Below are 20232 nucleotides of genomic sequence, written 5' to 3' on the forward strand. Positions count from 1 at the left end.
CCGTGGATTGCTTAACCGTGGTCAGCTGGGATCATGCTTTTTAAAAAGGCTGCGAGTTCTACCAGCTGGAGCTCTCTTTCCATTTTCACCAGCTTTTTTTTTTTTTTTTTTGGACTCACCAGCGTAGTAGCTTGCCAGCTTGTCAATTTGCCAACTCACTGCGCTGCACATTTTGGCATTCCCAGCCAGTTCTTTGTTTGTAACTGTTTGTTTTTGCGTAATAAATTTCTATTATTCCTTCACTCGGTTGTCGCATGATTTTGTGTGTCGGACCTACGAGCCGGTTCGTCACACTCTGCACTTCTCATTGTCTGTTTTCTCTATTCCATTTTACTTGTCTTTTTTCACTGACTCGTAATGCTTCTTTCATTTTTCCTAAAGATGAACATATCAAAAATAAATAAGAGACATCACAATACATGTGCACGCACACAACACCACACACACACACACACACACACACACACCTCACTCCTTTATTGTTCTCCTGCACTGCATAGACCTACATATTCTAATCTGCGCCATTCATTTGTAACAAAAGCATTCATAAATGAAAATAGACACACAGAATGTTATTTCAAAGACCAGCATTCAAAAAATGGTTGGACATTTTAATAGAAACATAATCATTTGAATTAATACCAACCAAAAGATTAGAAAAAAATAATGATCCCAAAGATATATGGAGCAATTTTCTTTGTTACATGTTGTACAGGGTACAACCCATAAATGAAATAACAGGGCTGTAAAAAGTACCTTATCAAATCAAAGACCTCCCAGTGTTTAATGTTAGCTTATTTTATTATATATATGTATAATATATTTAGGTCCCTCCACCATGTTTCACAGATGATATGCTTTGGATCTTGGGAAGTTCTTTTTGGCCTCCACACTTTGTTCTTGCCATCATTCTGATACAAGTGAATCTTGGTCTCATCTGTCCACAAGCCCTTTTCCAGAACTCTGCATGCTTTTTTAGATACTTCACAGGAAACTGCAACCTGGCCATCCTGTTTTTGCAGCTAACTAGTGGTTTCCATTTTGCAGTGTAGCCTCCGTAGCTCTGTTCGTTAAGTCCTCTGCGGACAGTAGTCACTGTCACGTCCACGCCTGGCTCCTGAAGAGTGCTTTCAAAAACCCAATGGAGAAAAGCTTATCTGAAAATAGACGATGATCAGCCAAATCAAAAGCTTTAGTCAGGTAAATGAAAATAGCTTCTGTAAGTTTCCCTGTGTCCGATGCAGAAAGCACATCATCTGTAAGTTTTATAAGAGTGGTAGTTGTGGAATGATTAAGTCTGAAGCCAGACTGAAATGGGGATAAATTATAATGAGCATTAAGATAATGAATGTACTGTAAATCATTTTCTAAAATACTTGTCTGCAGCACAAATTATAGATACAGGTCTAATTACTGAGATTGGGAGAGTCCCCTCCTCTATGCAGTGGAGTGACTCTCAGCACACTTCCATATAACAGGTCATTCAAAGTGGATGAAGAAAGATTAAATAAATCAGCAATTGGATGAACAAGAACATGAGAAGCCAACTTGATCCAACCGATCAAGACCTACACCAAAACTTTCTATTAATTCATTAATAGAGCACAGAACATCCCTAGGTAATATTTTCTTGAACGAAAAAGGGACAAAAGCCGCTTATTATTAGAACTAAACTTGTAAGAGTTTAGGATCTAAAAAGAACTGACAGGCGAAATATTGATTGAAGGCATGAGAAACACATACAGTAAATGATCATGCACTAGCAAAACACTAGCTTTTAAAATACGATCAGGATGATTGTCATCGGGACTCCCCCACCACTGCGGTCCGACCCCTCTTTCGTCGCCGTCTCCACCCTGCCCACTTCCGTCACCGCCTGCCACTCCCCACCACCGCCACCCGGCCCCGCCCATCATCTGAGCCGCCTCCTCAGGACTGTCACTTAGCTGCCACTAATTTGATCAGTGTGAACATTGACTGACTGACCGTGCGGGTCATTAAACTTGCACCCTGAGCCGACCAGAGGAGGATGGGTTCCCCCCTTGAGCCTGGTTCCTTCTGAGGTTTCTTCCCATCTGCCACAGGGAGTTTCTTCTTGCCACTGCTGCCTTAGTCCTGCTCCTGTGGGGGTTTAGGCCAGGGTTGTCTGTGATCTGTATTGTGACAATTGTTTTTGAAATGCGCTATATAAATAAATTTTGTTTTGATTTTTGATTTAATTTGACTAATGGGTATCCAATCTAATAGGGATTGTAAAATTGGGATGGCAGGTTTGCCATACAGCCAAGTTACGCCTTGGCGGGGCATGCCCCATACCTATACAGCACCGAGAGTTTGGCACTTTTCACGGTTCCCTACAAAAATAACCACAATGACCACAGACTCTCAGCCCTTGAGAACATTCATTTCTGTACCTTCTGATCCCATTTCAACAGGCAGAATTCACAAACACCTTCACACGTCCAAACTTAGGGGATTTTTTTCTTTTTCCTGCCTGATTACATCATCACAAATATACATAGAATATGTCTCGCCATTTGACATTTAGGTACATCAGCCAATAAAAACATTGGATACACATGCAAAGTGAACGTATATAGAAGTGCAGTCGTTAAAAAGAGCAAAACTTTGCCGTTTCTGTCTTCTTCACTGTAGCTGAAATCTTACTGTTTAACCATGTTTCAGGCAGAGTAATTATATTAGGTTTATGTTCATCAACCCACTCTAAATAAATCATTTTTACATACAAGCCTCTTAACATTCACATGGACTATTTTAAACCAAATCCGTGTCAAAAGTGGAAATGAACTGTTACCAAGCTGCTCATGTTTACTGTAAGAGGCAGACAGGTCCAAAGACACAATAATAATAATTAAGAAAGTCTAATACTAAAATTAAAAACATAAATAAAATTAAAAATTCAACCAGACATAGCCAAACACCTATGGGTAGAACAGTACATCACCTCAGGAAACTTCACATGTAAGCTGAAAGCTTGTCTGCATTACTAGAAAACCAAGCACAGCTAATAGTTTCAGAAAAAATAACTGTTATTCACACGGCCGAATTATAAACAGAAGTGAAAACTCATTTATCAGCTGATGCTCTATATGAAACAACTAAATAACTCTCAGACTGAGGACAACTGGGATATTATGAGGAAAAACAAAAGCTATAAAACGATACAAATAGGCCAAAAAAAGTATATATAATTTTAATTAAACATTAATATTTATCCACACCCTTCTATTTGAATGGCATAATATTCATTGTACCTATTAGTCTTGACAGCTGAGCAGTATAATATGAGTTACTGCAACTTATTAATGGTTTCTGTACCAACACATAAAAGGCTTGTCTCTGGATCTTAGAATTTGTAATCCAAAGAATCTGAGTTGAGCCAACATAAAAAGTTCACTGTAATCGGCTACTTAGCATTTTGTAGTTGGAGGAGCCTTACATTTATTCGGTACATCAATACCAACTGCATTGGGCTGCTCCATGTTGTCAGACACTGCTGAATGTAGTGCTGTAAGACAGCCTTTTATGTTGGGATTACCAATCATGCAATGCGACTCACCAGGGCAATGTTGCTGGAAGTGACGAGACAGGATTGCAAACATGTTGACTTCATTTCACAGTCTGCATGTCTAGCAATAACAATTTGGATGTCTTAATATGAGGTGACTGCACTGTGAAAACTGAGTATGTGATTTATAGTTGTGTACTTTGTATGTAGGTACTGCAATTTGTGTTTTAGGGTAAGAATTTTGCCCTCTTCAGCCTTGCCCCTGCCATGCCCGTGTTCTCCAGAAGGTGGAGCACTGACTGGCGGGTGAACCCCCAGCGTCCCACCTCCACTGGATATACTGTCGCTCTCTAACCGGCCTCCTTACACTCCTTACACTCTCACACTCCGCTGCCAGGTCGGAGTACTTCAGGCGTTTCCGCTCATAGGCTGCTTCTGCCCCCTCCTACCATGGGAAGGTCAGCTCCATAAGGAGCACCACCTTGACCTGAGTGGACCACGTCTCCATATAAGGTGCACCACCTTCACCCGAGTAGACCACGTCTCAATGTTAGGAAGCTGTGCTGATCTCATTTGGGAAACGGAGCTGTGGATTGAGATCTACACGCATGCTCCACCCCCTGCCTGGTACCAGGACTCTACTCCCACCTTTGTGTCCTACGGTCCCCTCCTCCTCTGCTTGCCTCACAAAGTGGGTTTGATGCTCTTTCACAGGAGAGGCGTCTCTGTTTGCCTCCTGTCCGCTGGTCTCCAGTAATTCCAGAAGCTTCCGCAGCAGCTGGTCATACCTCCAGCTGTAGCACCCCTGTGCTGGAGGCCTGCACTGTGTCCCTGTGCCGGAGGCCTGCTCTGTGTCCCTGTGCTGGAGGCCTGCTCTGTGTCCCTGTGCCGGAGGCCTGCTCTGTGTCCCTGTGCTGGAGGCCTGCTCTGTGTCCCTGTGCTGGAGGCCTGCTCTGTGTCCCTGTGCTGGAGGCCTGCTCTGTGTCCCTGTGCTGGAGCTGTCTCACAGCCTGACAGAATGTGCCACAGGCCTCGTTTGGGGGCAGCACAGAGCAGACGGTCTCATCTGCACCAAACCATTAGCGCAGGTTCTGAGGAGAAGGCAGAGTGTCATAATTGGCCCTGATCAGGAAGCTAGGCCTGGCTTGTGGTATCTTCCACCAGTCTGACCCCCTGAGCGATCGGTCCTCCACACTTTCCCACCATCCTCCGAGACCACCTTAGCAAACTGCTAAAACCTGCTACCTCTCCTGCAGCATCCATTGTGGGATGACCCAGAGTCTTCTGTGCCCCTCTGTTTCCCTGCTAGGGGGGGGGGGGAGGGGGTTGTGCCGTCAGGTAGAAGCAAACTGCAAACATAGAATGCATATCAGGCCACTGCTATATGTACCACAATTAAACCATCAGTGAAAGCCCAGGATATACTGGTATATTTATAAATCAATGACAAACTATGTTCTACAGCATATCCACCAATTTACCCACCCAGATATAATTTCTGATTAACAATGTTGTACATTTTAAGCTCTCATAAAATGCCAGTAGTACAGATTCTGATGTAGTCAGCTGAAAGGAACTTCTTAGCTTACAAAGGAGATGGTACAGTAGAATGGGTACATCCAATTTGATCAGGTGCAGGGCATAAACAATATGTAGAGTAAAAAAATGTCTGATGTTTGGACAGACTAGGCAGAATTTGTGTCATTTCAAACAGATTGGAATATGGGTTTATCATCAGCATGCCTTTGGAGCTGAGACGCGCAAGTGAGTTCTTTTAACATGGTCGGTGAAAATAGCGGTAATATGTGTTATTCAACCAGTCATTTAAACAGAAACATTTACACTCTAGACATTTGACACGTAAACAGTAAAAATAACACATATTTTATGTGTTCCTGGTTATTATTTCTGCGGAAATTCGTTTTGTAATTATCTTTTGTCCAGTAGGAGTCGCTCTCTTTGCGGGCTGAAGCGGGTGTGCGCACAGGCGTGTGCACTGGTAGACAGGACAGAGCCAGCAGATCTAACCTAACACTCACTGTCTAAATGTACATAAGTTCTACCCTCACTACCGGGGAGGATGGGACAAGGGAAAGATCAAATTAAAGGGGAGAAAGGGGGAAGTGAGTCTTCCGCTCCGCTGTTGGTTGTTATGCTTTGATGGCTTGCACTACTTTTGCGCTTGTGTTTTAGTGACGCTTTGGTTGTCCTGAGTGGACTTTGTTGCATGCACTATTTATGTGCGCTTTTGTCTGTGGTGCTTGCTTTTGGGTAATCCCATATTAGACTAATCTGAGTCTTTGGAAAAATGTGTTTACAAAAAAAAAAATCAACTAACTTCTGTATTTTTTTTTTGTCTTAAGTGTGGGGGTGTTATGTGTTCCTGGTTATTATTTCTGCGGAAATTCGTTTTGTAATAATTTATCTTTTGTCCAGTAGGAGTCGCTCTCTCCGCGGGCTGAAGCGGGTGCGCACACAGGCGTGTGCACTGGTCAGGTCCGGGTGCAGACTGCCGTAATTGACTCCCCCATAAAAGATGGCGATTCAGGACATCTCTCTCTCTCATTGTTCGACTACCAAGCAGCGACTACCGACTCTCACTCTTTGTTATTGTAGCGATGCTACAAGCAGCGACTACTGTGTCTTGTCTTGTTTTGTTTTGTTTAACAGTCAACATTGTTTTTTGTCAAATAATCACATTGCATACTTCATAGACCGTGTGGTAAGGTTTTCTTTTCTTTGGCACCTTTTTATTGTAGTTAGTCAGGGTAGGGTAGCAGCGGACCGGAAGACTCACTTCCCCCTTTCTCCCCTTTAATTTGATCTTTCCCTTGTCCCATCCTCCCCGGTAGTGAGGGTAGAACTTATGTACATTTAGACAGTGAGTGTTAGGTTAGATCTGCTGGCTCTGTCCTGTCTACCTGTTTATTTGTGGGTGTTTGTATTGTATTGAGTTATTGGGTTTTGTAATAAATATATCCTTTGTATTCTGGCAAAGAACGTTGTGGTGTTTTTAAATGTGTTTGGCTTTGGGCTGACAGCCGGTTACTGAAACTCGGCAGTCTTGGGCCGTAACAACATACAAATGCAACATTACAAACTTGCACCAGCAGGCCTTATCTGATAGAAGAAAAATAATCACATTATCAGAACAGACATTGCCACAGGAATACCTAACACAAACGCAATTTTCCCCCATGTGGAATAAGCTGGCATTTTGGAAAAACAGGAGTTGCGCGGTCTCTAATAAAAATGATTAGCATAGCTTACAGGCTCGTCATGGAACAGAAATAATACAAAATGACACCAACACAACAATCCTGTAATGTAATTACTGTATCACATTTTGCAGTAAATTATTGACTTATCAATGTTCAGTCCAAAAGCTCTTATTAGATGCCACTGTTGACATTTTTAAGTTTGGCCATACAATCCTTCCAGCTTCTCCAATTGTTATGCCTGGATTTATGACATGGTCAATCACTGTGGCTCTAAATTCATTCGATACAGCAGGATTTCTGCTACCTGCTTGACCACAACCTCAGCCTCAGCCTCAGCCACGACCTGTCCATCAGTACCAACTGCATTGGGCTGCTCCATGTTGTCAGACACTGCTGAATGTAGTGCTGTAAAACTGCCTTTTATGTTGGGATTACCAACCATACTGCAATGCGACTCACCTGGGCAATGTTGCTGGAAGTGACGAGACAGGACTGCAAACATCTTGACTTCATTTCACAATCTGCATGTCTAGCAATAAGCATTGGAAATAATTGTACTAATATGAGACGACTGTATTGTGAAAACTGAGTGATTTAGAGTTGTGAACTTTGTTGGTAGGTACTGCAATTAGTGTCTTACGGTAAGAATTTTGCCAGTCAGTTTGGCAAATTGAGTTTTCCACATTGAGCCAAAGCAATCATAACATACTGTAATGCATTTGTAATGTGTGACTGTAGATATTAGAAAAGCATCTGAAAAAATGAGAAAAACTATAGGGTCTCAGGAACATCTCAAGAGACTGGATGTCATGCAAACTACACTTCTGCCCTGATTTTGGCTTAGTGGTCTAATCCAAACATAATCCCATACAGAATATGTAATAAGTACCAGTGTGACAGGAGTTCAATACATCACACAATAATAAATCAAAACAGCAAAACATTTGATATTTGTATAATTCAGGTTTAATCATTGCATATTATTGTCTGAAAATACAGAAAATTAAAGCAACAAAAAATAAATCCTAACAGAATAAATAAGGAAACTCAATCCATCATTGTTTACAGTAATGAAATGAAATAAGTACACTGCAGTGATCATTCTGCATTCTCCCTATCAGCTACATTTGCCCACATAAATTTGCACATTGGAACTCTTGTGAAAATGAATGAAAGCAATGGTAAAAACTAGTAAAATGCACATTTAAGTGGAGGAGTTTGCCACTGGCTTCTTTTAAAAAAGATGCAGATACAGGAGACAGAATTATTACTTCAAAAACATTTTACTCTGCCATCTTTTGGCATTATTACTCTCAATGTTATATTAATGTTTTAATATCCAAAAGTACATAAACTCACCTTGAACATTTGAAATATAAATTTATCAAAATGTAAAAAAATAAAATCATACTTAGACAGCGAGTGCTTAACCTGAACCTGCTAAAAGATCATATGTCGTGTTGGATGGGTGTAAGGCAGCGACACACTTGCCTGGTCAAGCTAATTAGACTGGCCAATGTGGATAATTGGTGTGTGTGTAATTGGCAGTGCTTCTAATGTGTGACATGGACAGGTGTGGCTGCACCTGTGGAGTGACGGTTGATGGTAATCATGTTGGGCGAAGGTTATTGGCCATCCACCCACACCAGGGAACTGTGTCAGTGGGGTTACATCTGCTCACTTTGTGCTGTTACATTGTGCAAACCCTCGTGAATAAATTGGATGTTGAACATTTCCCTGTGCTTGTGCTGGAGAGCCCCAAGTGAAGCGCACTTCGGTGGCCTGTGGCAGGCTGTTTAGTTGTGTCACAATCATACTTTATGTACAGGTGTTGTAAGCTGTACGTGAGTGCTATATTGGGACAGCTGATTGTTCAGTGGTACGGCATGGTAGGAATGGTTGAAGTGTTGTGACGTGTGTGTGTGCATGTGTGTGACTGGGTGAGAGTGTGTTTGTGTGGGTGTATTTGTGAATGTGTGTGCATGCATGCGTTTGTGGGAGTGACTGTTGATGTGAACATGTGTGTGAGTGCGTGAGTATGCGTGTGTGTGTGTGTGCCCGGGTTGCATGTGTGAATGGGTGCACGCATGTATGTGTGTGTGCATGTGTGAGAGTATGATTGAGTGCATGAGTATGTGTGCACACAGGTGCGTGTGTGTATGGGTAAGAGAAAGTGTGTGTGAGTGCGTTTGTGTGAATGTGTGTGAGACTGTATGAGTGTGTGTGCCCTGCAAGAGAATGAGTGTATGCATGTGTATGTGTGTGTGCGTGAGAGTGCCTTTGTGAATGTGTGTGTTTATACATGTGTGTGTATGTGTGTATGTATGGGTATGAGAATGTTTGTGTATACATGTGTATATGGTGTGTGCACGCATATAAGTGTATGCATGTGTGTGCATGTGTGAGTGCATGCATATGTGTGTGTGTGCATATAGGTAATAGAGTGTGTGTGTATACATGTGTGTGCGTGCGTATGGGAATGAGAATGTGTGTGTGTTGACACATGTTTGTGTTTGTGCGTGAGTGCATGAGTGTGTGCGCATGCGTTTGCGAATGTGTGTGTCTGTATACTGTATGTGAGTGTGTGAGTGAGAGAAAGAGTGTGTGTGTGTGTGCATACGGGTATGAGCGTGTGTATGTTTGCATGCGTGTGTGTGTGTGTGCGTGAGATTGTGTGTGTCTGTGTGGAGGTGTGTGTGAGTGACTGGGTGTGAGAGAGTGTGCGTGCGTAGGTGTGTGAGTGCGTGTGCATGAGTAAACATGAGTGTGAGTGCGTGTGCATGACTGAGAGAGAAAGGGTGTGTGTGAGAGTATGTGTGTATGTGATGGAGTGTATGTGAGAGAGAGAGGGTGTGTGTGTGTGTGTGTGTGTGTGTGACTGAGTGTGCGAGAGTGTGTGTAGGTGTGTGAGTGCGTGTGTGTGTGGGTCTAGGTGCATATGAGTCTGTGTATATATATATGTGAGTGTGTGAGTGAGTGTGTGTGTATACAAGTGTGTGTGTGTGTGTATGTGAGTATGTGTGTATATATGTGTGTGTGTGTGTGTGTGTGTGTGTGTGTGTATATATGTGTGTGTGTGTGAGTAGGTGTGGGTGTGTGAGGGTCTAGGTGTATATGAGTGTTTATGTGTATATGAGTGTGTGTATATATATGTGTGTGTGTTTGTGCATGCGTTCGAGTGTGTATGCGTGTGTGTGTGGATGTTTGTGTGTGCGCGCATGTGTGTGTGTCTGTACTCCAGTTAGCAGAGGGACACTGAGGAGTGTGTGTTGACACGTGTTTGTGTCTCTGCACGCATGTATGTGTGTGTGCATGAGCGCATGAGTTTGTGTGTGTGTGCGTGCGTTTGTGTGAATGTGTGTGGATGTGAGTGTGTGTGTGTGAGAGAGAGAGCGTGTGTGTGTGAGTGACTGAGTATGAGAGAGAGAGAGGGAGTGTGTGTGTGCACGGTTATGAGTGTGTGCGTGTGTAGGTGTGCGTGTGCATGACTGAGAGAGAAAGGGTGTGTGTGGATGTGTGTGTGTAGGTGTGGGTGGGTGTGTCTGTATCTGAGTGTGTATGCGCACGTGTGTGTGTGTATGCGTGTGTGCACGTGCATGTTTGTGTGTGCGTGCGTGTGTGACTCTACTCCAGTTAGCAGAGGGACACTGAGGAGTGTGTGCGTGCGTGTGTGTGTGTGTGAATGTGTATATGAGTGTGTGTGTGTGTATGTGTGAGTATGTGTGTGTGTGTATCTACTCCAGTTGGCAGAGGGACACTGAGGAGCACTCCCACACTCTAAATCCAGCACAGAGGGGTGTGTGTTGAGTGAAGTGTGTGTGGAGTCTGTGCAGGAGGGTCAGTGTGTCAGAGTCAGAGACGCTGTAGAAGGACAGAGTGCCGGCTGCACGGTCCACACACACTCCTACCCTGTACACACACACTCCTCTACCATCATCATCATCATCACACACTCCTGCTCTGCGGTAGGGGGAGGTGAGGGCAGGTATGTGTGCTTGGTTCTCATTGTGCCTGACAGAGTAACTGAGTTTATTAGAGTGACTGGGTTTAATGCACTCCAGACTCCAGGAGTTTTTATTGAATCCAAACTCACGGTCAGAACCCTCTCCTTTCCTGCTGATTCCTTTATATGTCACTGCTATATAAACCCATCCCATCCACTCAGGCACACTGAACTCAGCCTCCCAGTAACAGCGCTCACACACACTCTCTTTGCACACAACCTGGAGCACAGACTCAAATCTCTCTGGATGATCAGGATATGGCTCCTTTCTCCCCATATTGTGTGTCACCCTCCTGTTCCCCTCAGACAGAGACAGCTCTCTGTGTGCTGTGTTTGGATCCAGTGTGAACTGACAGCCGTCTGCAGACCAGAGACATTAATGAGATTAATTATCATTATTAATATTCACCTCATTATGTGTGTGAGAGAGAGAGAGATGTGATAGTACCTCTGTGTGTGTGTGCTTGTGTACATGTGTGTTTCTGTTTGTGTGTTTATGTGTGTAAGAGAGAAGTCTCTCTCTCACACACACACACACACACACACACACACACACACAGCAGAGTGTGTACCTATGGAAAGTGTTCTGTGTCGATACACACTCACATTTCCTGGGTCCTGGTTTGGTCCTGTTCTCTCCTCCATGGTCCACACTGTAAGAACAGCAGAACAGAATTATAAATTTTAACCATCCTTTATTTCCACTCTCAACACACCAATGACATCATGAATAAAAACAAAGACACAATAAAACACAAAACCAAGATCATATGAAAAATACATAAATCTGTCACAAAGGAAACTTATTCCATTCTCTCACCCTATTCCATGTGCAAAAATAGCTCCTCTCCCTCCACTGAACATAAAACACCCTTATAACACACACTCTGAAACACACTCAGGTTCTCCATTGCTTTGTGATACTGAAACTCCACCATCACTGTGTCCCTGATCAAACCCCTAACTACAACAACCACATCTTATTTACTGCAGTGATCCCCTGCAGCACCCTCCACAGGAGATCCCCAACCCTCTTGAGTAACGCTGGTGTGAACAGTGCCCTCCATGCCCCCCCAACTCCTTTTGTGTGTGTGTGTGTGTGTGTGTGTGAGGTGCAGTGTGGAAACTCTCTGTACTTACAGCAGTGTGAGTGTGTCCAGTTTAGCAGCAGACAGCGCTCTCACTCCTGAGTCTCCTGGGTGATTGTATCTCAGGTCCAGCTCTCTCAGGTGTGACGGGTTTGAACACAGAGCTGAAGCCAGAGAATCACAGCCTCTCTGTGTGACTCTACAGCCTGACAGCCTGCAGAGAGAAGGACACACACACTTTACACACATTAATTGGGATGGCAGGTATGCCATCCCGCCAAGTTACGCCTTGGCGGGGGCATGCCCCATACCTATACAGCACCGAGAGTTTGGCACTTTTCAGGGTTCTCCACAGAAATAACCACAACAGCCACAGACACTCGGCCCTTAAAAACATTAAATTCTGTGCATTCTGACCCCATTTCAACAGAGAGAATTCATAAACAACTTCACATGTCCACACAATAAAGCCCCAAACTTAGGGGATTTTGCGTTTTCTTCTTCTTCTTCTCTTTCTTCTTCTTCTTCTTCTTCTCATTCTTATTTTTCCTGCCACCTATCCCACTAACAACATGTCTCCCCATTGGACATTTCACTGACACCAGCCAAATCTTCACCTACACGACCCAATCAAAAACGCGCATACACACGCAAAATACCCATACCTTTTTACTCTGAAACATTTCCAGTTTAAACAGCTAGTCTGCCTGTGGCCTAGTGGGCAAGGTTACAGTCTTGGGAACATGGGGTCGTAGGTTCAAGCCCAGCTAGGAACATGTTTCTTTAACCTGCTTTGACCCTCACTAATAATTGTCTACTAGCCTACTTATCAATTATTGCTTTTGCACCATATCTACCCGCCGTTCACCGTTCAGTTATTAACCGGCTACAATATTGCTAAGCCATATGGATTCAACGGGAGCTCTTCTGTGCTTACTGGTCTGTGTTCTTCTTTAAAACCACCGGCAGGTTTGCTAATGATATTTCACGCATTGCATAGCTATGGCATGGTGCTGCACTAACAAAGTCACAGACTGGTAAACCTCCGGTTTAAAGCTTGAATCCCGACTCGCCCTCAGGCAGATCATTTCCTCTTTTACACTAACGTTTTCTTACGCTTATATTTGCTTTACCAAAGCTCACTCACGGCCACCTATATGCATTTCATGACGGCAAATGTATTCCTTTTATTAAAAAGTTACACCAGTTCACCACTGTGCCATTTCTACTAACTATATTTCTTCACTTGGCTACCGTACAAAACCTTCATATCAGCAAACGCCACGTTTCTACATTCATGTTACCTCGCCCTGTTCTCTATCTAGCCACATAGGCTACAAACAATTACTACGTATGTACGTTCTGCAACTCCGCAGTTTGAACAGCTAGACTGCCTGTGGCCTAGTGGGCAAGGTTACAGTCTTGGGAACACGGGGTCGTAGGTTCAAGCCCATCTAGGAACACGTTTCTGTAACCTGCTTCGACCCTCACTAATAATTGTCTACTACTTATTAATTATTGCTTTTGCACCATATCTACCCGCCGTTCACCGTTCAGTTATTAACCGGCTACAATATTGCTACGCCATATGCATTATGACTTAACGTCTGTACGTTCAGTTATTAACCAGCTACAATATTGCTAAGCCATATGGATTCAACGGGAGCTCTTCTGTGCTTACTAGCTTGTGTTCTTCTTTAAAACCACCGGCAGGTTTGCTAATGATATTTCACGCATTGCATAGCTATGGCATGGTGCTGCACTAACAAAGTCACAGACTGGTAAACCTCCGGTTTAAGGCTTGAATCCCGACTCGCCCTCAGGCAGATCATTTCCTCTTTTACACTAACGTTTTCTTACGCTTATATTTGCTTTACCAAAACTCACTCACGGCCACCCATATGCATTTCATGATGGCAAATGTATTCCTTTTATTAAAAAGTTACACCAGTTCACCACTGTGCCATTTCTACTAACTATATTTCTTCACTTGGCTACCGTACAAAACCTTCATATCACCAACGCCACGTTTCTACATTCATGTTACCTCGCCCTGTTCTCTATCTAGCCACATAGGCTACAAACAATTACTACGTATGTACGTTCTGCAACTCCGCATTAAAACATTACATTTAAAATCATGATTCACTCATAAGTATAACTACTAGCACTGAACATGAGAAAAACACATTAGTACATTAGATTGCACACGTTATTTAACCCTCCACTTCAACAACTAATGTTAAATACAGACTGTTATATATACCGTTTGATAATGTTAAATACAGACTGTTATATATACCGTTTGATAAGGAAACTAAGCTCGCTCATGGTCACTTCATTTACTTCGCACTATAGTCTGTGATCATGTCAACCTTCACCAACATGCCCATTCTGCTAAAAAACATATTGTTTCAACTACGCAATTTCAACATTTCGCCTAATTTATCTCACACTTGTTAAGCCTGCTGGGACATATGCGTCTGCTCCTATTCTCCACTATCAACTTTTCCGGTTCTAGCTTAACAAAACAGCAAAGAGGATTCCTACCTGCAGATAAGCCTATCAAAATGCCTTATAAACCTTACAAACACTAAAAGTGCATCTTCACGAAATAACAGACAACGGAGCAGGACAGAAGGGTACACAAGTTGCGACCTAGGCAGCTCTAATTCTACGGGCTTGCTGATTCTTTTGTCAATCAAGGCTCATTGGATGCCCGTCAAATCCGTGAGTAGCCTACATAGCTACACTGGCCATATTTCACCTTTTCTGATGCGTTTACAATTACGCCACCACACCATTTCTCACAGCCACTGTTTTACATATATAGCAAACCGAAACTGCTAAACGTACACGCTCATTAGACTGTACAAATTCACACAAGGATAGCCATAATCCACAACCATTTCTTACAGGGTCACTTCGCATTTCTCACTCTCGTAATAAAACGCTTTGCAAAAAGAAATGATATCTCATAAAAAACACGTTTTCAACGTACAAAAATGCCAAGTTACTCAAAAGTATTGATATCAAAATGACGCCAAGTTACGGTACTACAAACAATATAGGCTATCTTGCCTCACCGAAATGACATAAGATGTATTTCAAAGCAATGCTACCCAATATTTCCTCAGTTCTTTCAAGTCACTTGGCCCTGTGTTTTGTAATCTTACCATTTACAATGTCATGCAAATTTTGTGTCAGATCAAAGAGTCAAATATTTCGAATTGCCTCATGGAACACATTGAAATTAATGTACAAAACTGCTGCTGAGTAACTACAGGAAGCATGTTTCTCCAGAAAACATGTTTATACTTGCTTCTGAACTGAATTTGAGTACATGTGCAAGTTATTGTATATTTGCTACGTACAATAAATACTGCATGTAAAATACATATTGTACATACATACATAGACAACTTCTTTATCCCCATGGGGACATTTCCCTCGCAGCATGTTACATTCACATTTACGAACACACACTTATACCAAGAAACATACTATCATTCACGCAACTGAAAGGCTGGGCAGCGAAATACATGCATACCAATACAAATTGGACATATACACGCCTATTCAATCAATCTTGATTGTGAGAGAGCCATCCACACATATGTTTGGCCTGTCCATGTAGTGCATGCTTATACACAGGGCCAAGTGACTTGAAAGAACTGAGGAAATATTGGGTAGCATTGCTTTGAAATACATCTTATGTCATTTCAGTGAGGCAAGATAGCTTATATTGTTTGTAGTACCGTAACTTGGCGTCATTTTGATATCAATACTTTTGAGTAACTTGGCATTTTTGTACGTTGAAAACGTGTTTGTTATGAGATATATACTAACAGGGCTGTGTGTGTCAAACACATAGCAATGTGTTACACACCCTCTACACATTAATTGTGTTCAACTTTCCCAAGTTCTCCCCTGCTGAGGTCACTCCACTGGCTACCAGTCACGGCAGGTTCAAAGTCCTGACCCTCACCTACACTGCAGCCAACAGGACAGCCCCCGTCTACTTACAACACATGATTAAATCCTATACGCCCACTTGACCACTGTCTTGCACCCCATGCCATCCGGGTAAAGGGTTCAATCGTGTCTCTACCACGGAGCTTCTCCACCCTAGCTCTCCAGTGGTGGAACAAACACCCTGTTCCTCTACGAACCTTTTCCTCACTACCCATCTTCCGCCGTGGTCTGAAGATGCATCTCTTCAGACTATACCTGGACTAACTATCACCACTCTGTAGATCATTTCTATCACTTAAATCCCCCTATTTCTACACATGTACCTCCTGTGCCACTCATGTTACATGTACCTCCATCCAGCACTTATTGTGCCTTGTATCATTGTCTAGATGTTGTTTGTAATGCCTCCTAGTTTGACTTCGCATAGGTTAGGTCAGAGTAATGTTCACTGTGTGAACTGGACTTAATGTGTTCATGGCTATGAATAACTGCAAAATATTGTACCTTATCGGACCTGTGTTTTGTATGCACTTATTGTACGTCACTTTGGATAAAAGCGCCTGGCAAATAAATGTAATGTAACATAATATAAACTAACAGGGCTGTGTGTGTTAAATTAAAATAACATGAATGTGGAATGAGTCATTATCAAACACATTTGAGTTTACACCCCCACTACAGTTCAGTAAACAGGACTAATTCATTTTCTTCATTCATTTGTGTAGTCAAATTCTACCAAGAGGAAGAACAGGAACATGCTGTTTCAGTTCTGTGGAGTGTCTGTTTTCACATTAGAAACATTGAGATCAGTGTTGTATTTAGTCACATTGTAGCCCTAATTTATTGAAGGGGTTTGTGTTTGTACTCACCCCATTCTCTGCAGTTTACAGTGTGGGTCCTCCAGTCCAGCAGACAGCGCTCTCACTCCTGAATCCTGCAGCTCGTTGTCTCTGAGCTCCAGATCTCTCAGCTCTGAGTGAGGAGAACGCAGGACTGAGGCCAGAACATCACAGCAGCCCTCTGTGAGATTACACCAACCCAGCCTGTGGAGACACCACACACACACAAACACGCACGCATGCACGCACACAAACACACACACACACACAAATTCTTTGTGACATTGTTTACCTTGACAGTTGATACATATGTATGTACGCATTCCTGAGATGTACACACAAAAACAGGGAGGGGGGGTGTGTAAATTAAGTTCATAAAGTATTCTGACTAATCCACAATAGTCTAAGGCAATTACTGGGCTCTAATAACCCTTTCCATGTGATGAACTTATCTGATTTGCAAACATATTAATTTCATCTGCAAACACAAAAAAACTGCATTTTTGTGGTGTACTTTACCTCACCTGACATGTTCTTCAGTTCATAAACATCTATACATTTCAAAGACGCTGAATATTCATCACTATGAATAGATAAATATAACTGTTAATGTACTCGTATAACCCATTAGCTAAATACATTACTGTCATCATGATAATATTTTCTTCCTAATCTTGTAACCATCAAATTTTCAAACAATTAAAGTTGAACAAATTATACATTCTGTCAGGGTTTTTGACATTAATTTTAAAATATTCAGCAAGGTGAAATGAAGCCGCATTCAATACAAAATTGCGCTCTTCTTTATTTACCTCTAACGTGACATAACCATGACGACGCTGTTTAAAATGTGGCCATTAGGAGGGTTGGTTGGTTACCATGGCGATGCCAGCTCGCTCTGAACCGTTTACTGTTACCTCAGCTAGTTCATTCTTTGAAAATACAGAACTACAGTTACATAACACAATTATTTGATAATAACTATTAACACTTTGAAAATATCATTTGTTTACCATTTACATCAAACAGCAAGACCCTCAAGTTGAAACTTGTTGTCGTTGTTCTAAGTTCAGCTTTCGCTTTGACTCACAGGCACGAGTTAAGCCGCGTTTCCACCAAAAGTACCCAGAACTTTTAGTCCCAGGAACTACTTTTCAAGGAACTAAAAGGTTCCTTCAGCCCATGGTTGTCTGCATTTCCACCGCGGTCTAAAGTCCCGCGAAGATTAGGCAAATTAGCTCACTGACGTATGAAAAAGCGACATTGTCGTCGGTCCATCGGTCCTATGATTTCTTCTGTAACCCCATACTACCACCGAAGTAGCCTACATTATTTTCTAATAACCGGGACAGCCCGGAGGGGTTTATTCCACTTATATACAACGGGTTACCAACAATGATTATATATGGTTACTTTCGTATTTTTTTAAATGTTTTTTTTTATCGATTTAATCACCTGGAATTGAAATATTCTTCTGCAGCCGTTTGGGCATATTTTACCATTGTCAAGCAAAACTGTCATTGGTAGTTGAACTTGGACCGTTGTTATGCAACAAATAGGATATAACAGGCCAATAGTCCGATTGTAACTGTTTTATATATCCTCTCAAACACATTCATTATGTTTTTATGCGAACATTCGCTTTCATGTCTTGACATCCGAAGCGACAGAATGCATTCACATTTATATGTATAACTGGCAACAACAGCAGAAAACATGCACACATTGTAAACAATTGCTGTTTGATTACTTTCTCATCGTCAATTCCATATAGGCAGGCTAATCGCAAAATGACAAGAATAGAACAAAAACTCGGACTTGCGTGAAAATTTAAATTAGTAGTGGTACAGCCACCGTTTGCTTTCCTTCGAAGTTACTGCTAGCCGAGCAGCGAAGTGTGCCCTCCAGATGCGAACCATGCACCATAAATTAGTCCATAGTCTTCCTGGTCTTTTTGTGGAATTGAAGAATGGCAGAGTAAAATTACGGCGGTCTGAAAAAGCTAAAGAGACAATTACTAGAATTAACCTGTTATTTTACCCTGACAAAAAGTGCGGAAGGTGATTTCCAGTTTGCTTTTACTGTATCACCAATGTGAATTAAGCAGAACTACCGCATACCTCACATAACTGTATCAAACGTTTTGAGTCAATTACAACGGGCTAACAAAGAAAATCCGGAAGAAAATATTCAGCAACCGAATTAATCCGTTTGAATGTTTTGGTACATAGCCTAATATGCTGTCCCAGCACGAATGCTTAGCATTTTATAAAACGAATACTAAAGCAAGAAAAGAACAGAAGAGCACACGTTATAATTCCAAGACGTTGGCAGGCTATAACCAAAACTAGGCTACTGCGCCGCATAACATACAAGTTTGATTTGAAGTTATTATGAAAATAAATTGGTTTGCGGCTGCATATTTTTAAACATGGCAGTTGAAAATGAACACAAAAAAAATGCTGCGAGTACTCGACCAATCAGAAATGTTCAGCGCTGCAAGCTCCATCCAAAAGGTTCCTGTACTTTCGGAAAGTACTACCCCCCGAGCAGGAACTTTTTGGGGGGTAAAATAAAGCCCCCGGAACTAAATCTAGGCCCTAGTTCCCGCGGTGGAAACGCAAAAGGTTTGAGTTCCTCGAAAGGTTCCTAGTTTCGGGGTAAAGTTCCTGCGGTGGAAACGTGGCTTTAGCTAGCTAGCCAGCCCAACCTACCTTAACGTTACTTCATGACCCAACCTAGCAACCTCACTAGCCAGTGAGGAACTAAGCAGCTAACTGTCACAGACAACTTAAATATATACACCAGTATATAAAATAAAATGAAGGTTTTATCTAACCAGTCATGATATTATTGGTCAGACCAGCGATATTGTACCTGCTAACAGCTGAAGCAGTGCCGGAGCCGTGTACGAGCTGTGCTGCACTTCAGTACATCTGGCACGATCTTACAGCAATGCAACTACTCCATCAACTGGAATTACACTGCATCGCCATCTAGTGGCTGTATGAGAACAGCACAACTGATTACTGCCACTAACTTTTATTGCTGGTAGACACTAGTTTTTTAAAAATGTGGTGTCTTTTGAAACTTCCACACATTGCACCTATGTTCTCTATGTCTTTACGCTATAATCCATCCATTCATTTTGTTTTCGGACGCCTTTGCGAATATAATAGGTTAATTATTGTGTTACATTTAATTATTTTTGTAACAATGATAATAATAATGAAAATAAAAGCCTGATGTATTAGGTCATTTTTTTCTTTTAAAACCCCTTATCAACATGTTTGGTAGCCCTTGTGGAGTAATATAAACTGCACAAAAACTTTAATAAGTGATTTGAAGATTATTAGAATACTTATCTAAGAAATACTCCTGTAAATGATGTTATTCTTTAAATGATAGGAGCTAGAGCCAGAATATTGATCTCTGAATCAGACTATTCCACACAGCATGACTGGTATAATATCCAGGCTATGACTTGGGACTAGAACCACAGAAAAGTGACTAAACTAAACAATGTAACACTGCATCTAAACAGCAGCTCACATGTTGTTCAGATGGACACTCTCCC

General features: G+C 42.1%; 1 long non-coding RNA gene across 1 annotated transcript; it reads right to left on the bottom strand.

Annotated features, from left to right (window-relative positions):
• Window positions 1-10755: 10755 nt before the first annotated feature.
• LOC135247183 (uncharacterized) lies at window positions 10756-19973 on the bottom strand. Its single transcript, XR_010328121.1, has 5 exons — window positions 19533-19973; window positions 16686-16859; window positions 11894-12055; window positions 11360-11406; window positions 10756-11113 (listed from the first exon to the last, which is right to left on the bottom strand). It is a non-coding gene; the product is annotated as an uncharacterized LOC135247183 (long non-coding RNA).
• Window positions 19974-20232: the final 259 nt, after the last annotated feature.

The sequence above is a fragment of the Anguilla rostrata genome, unplaced genomic scaffold (assembly GCF_018555375.3).
Source record: "Anguilla rostrata isolate EN2019 unplaced genomic scaffold, ASM1855537v3 scaf1126, whole genome shotgun sequence".
Taxonomy (NCBI): domain Eukaryota; kingdom Metazoa; phylum Chordata; class Actinopteri; order Anguilliformes; family Anguillidae; genus Anguilla; species Anguilla rostrata.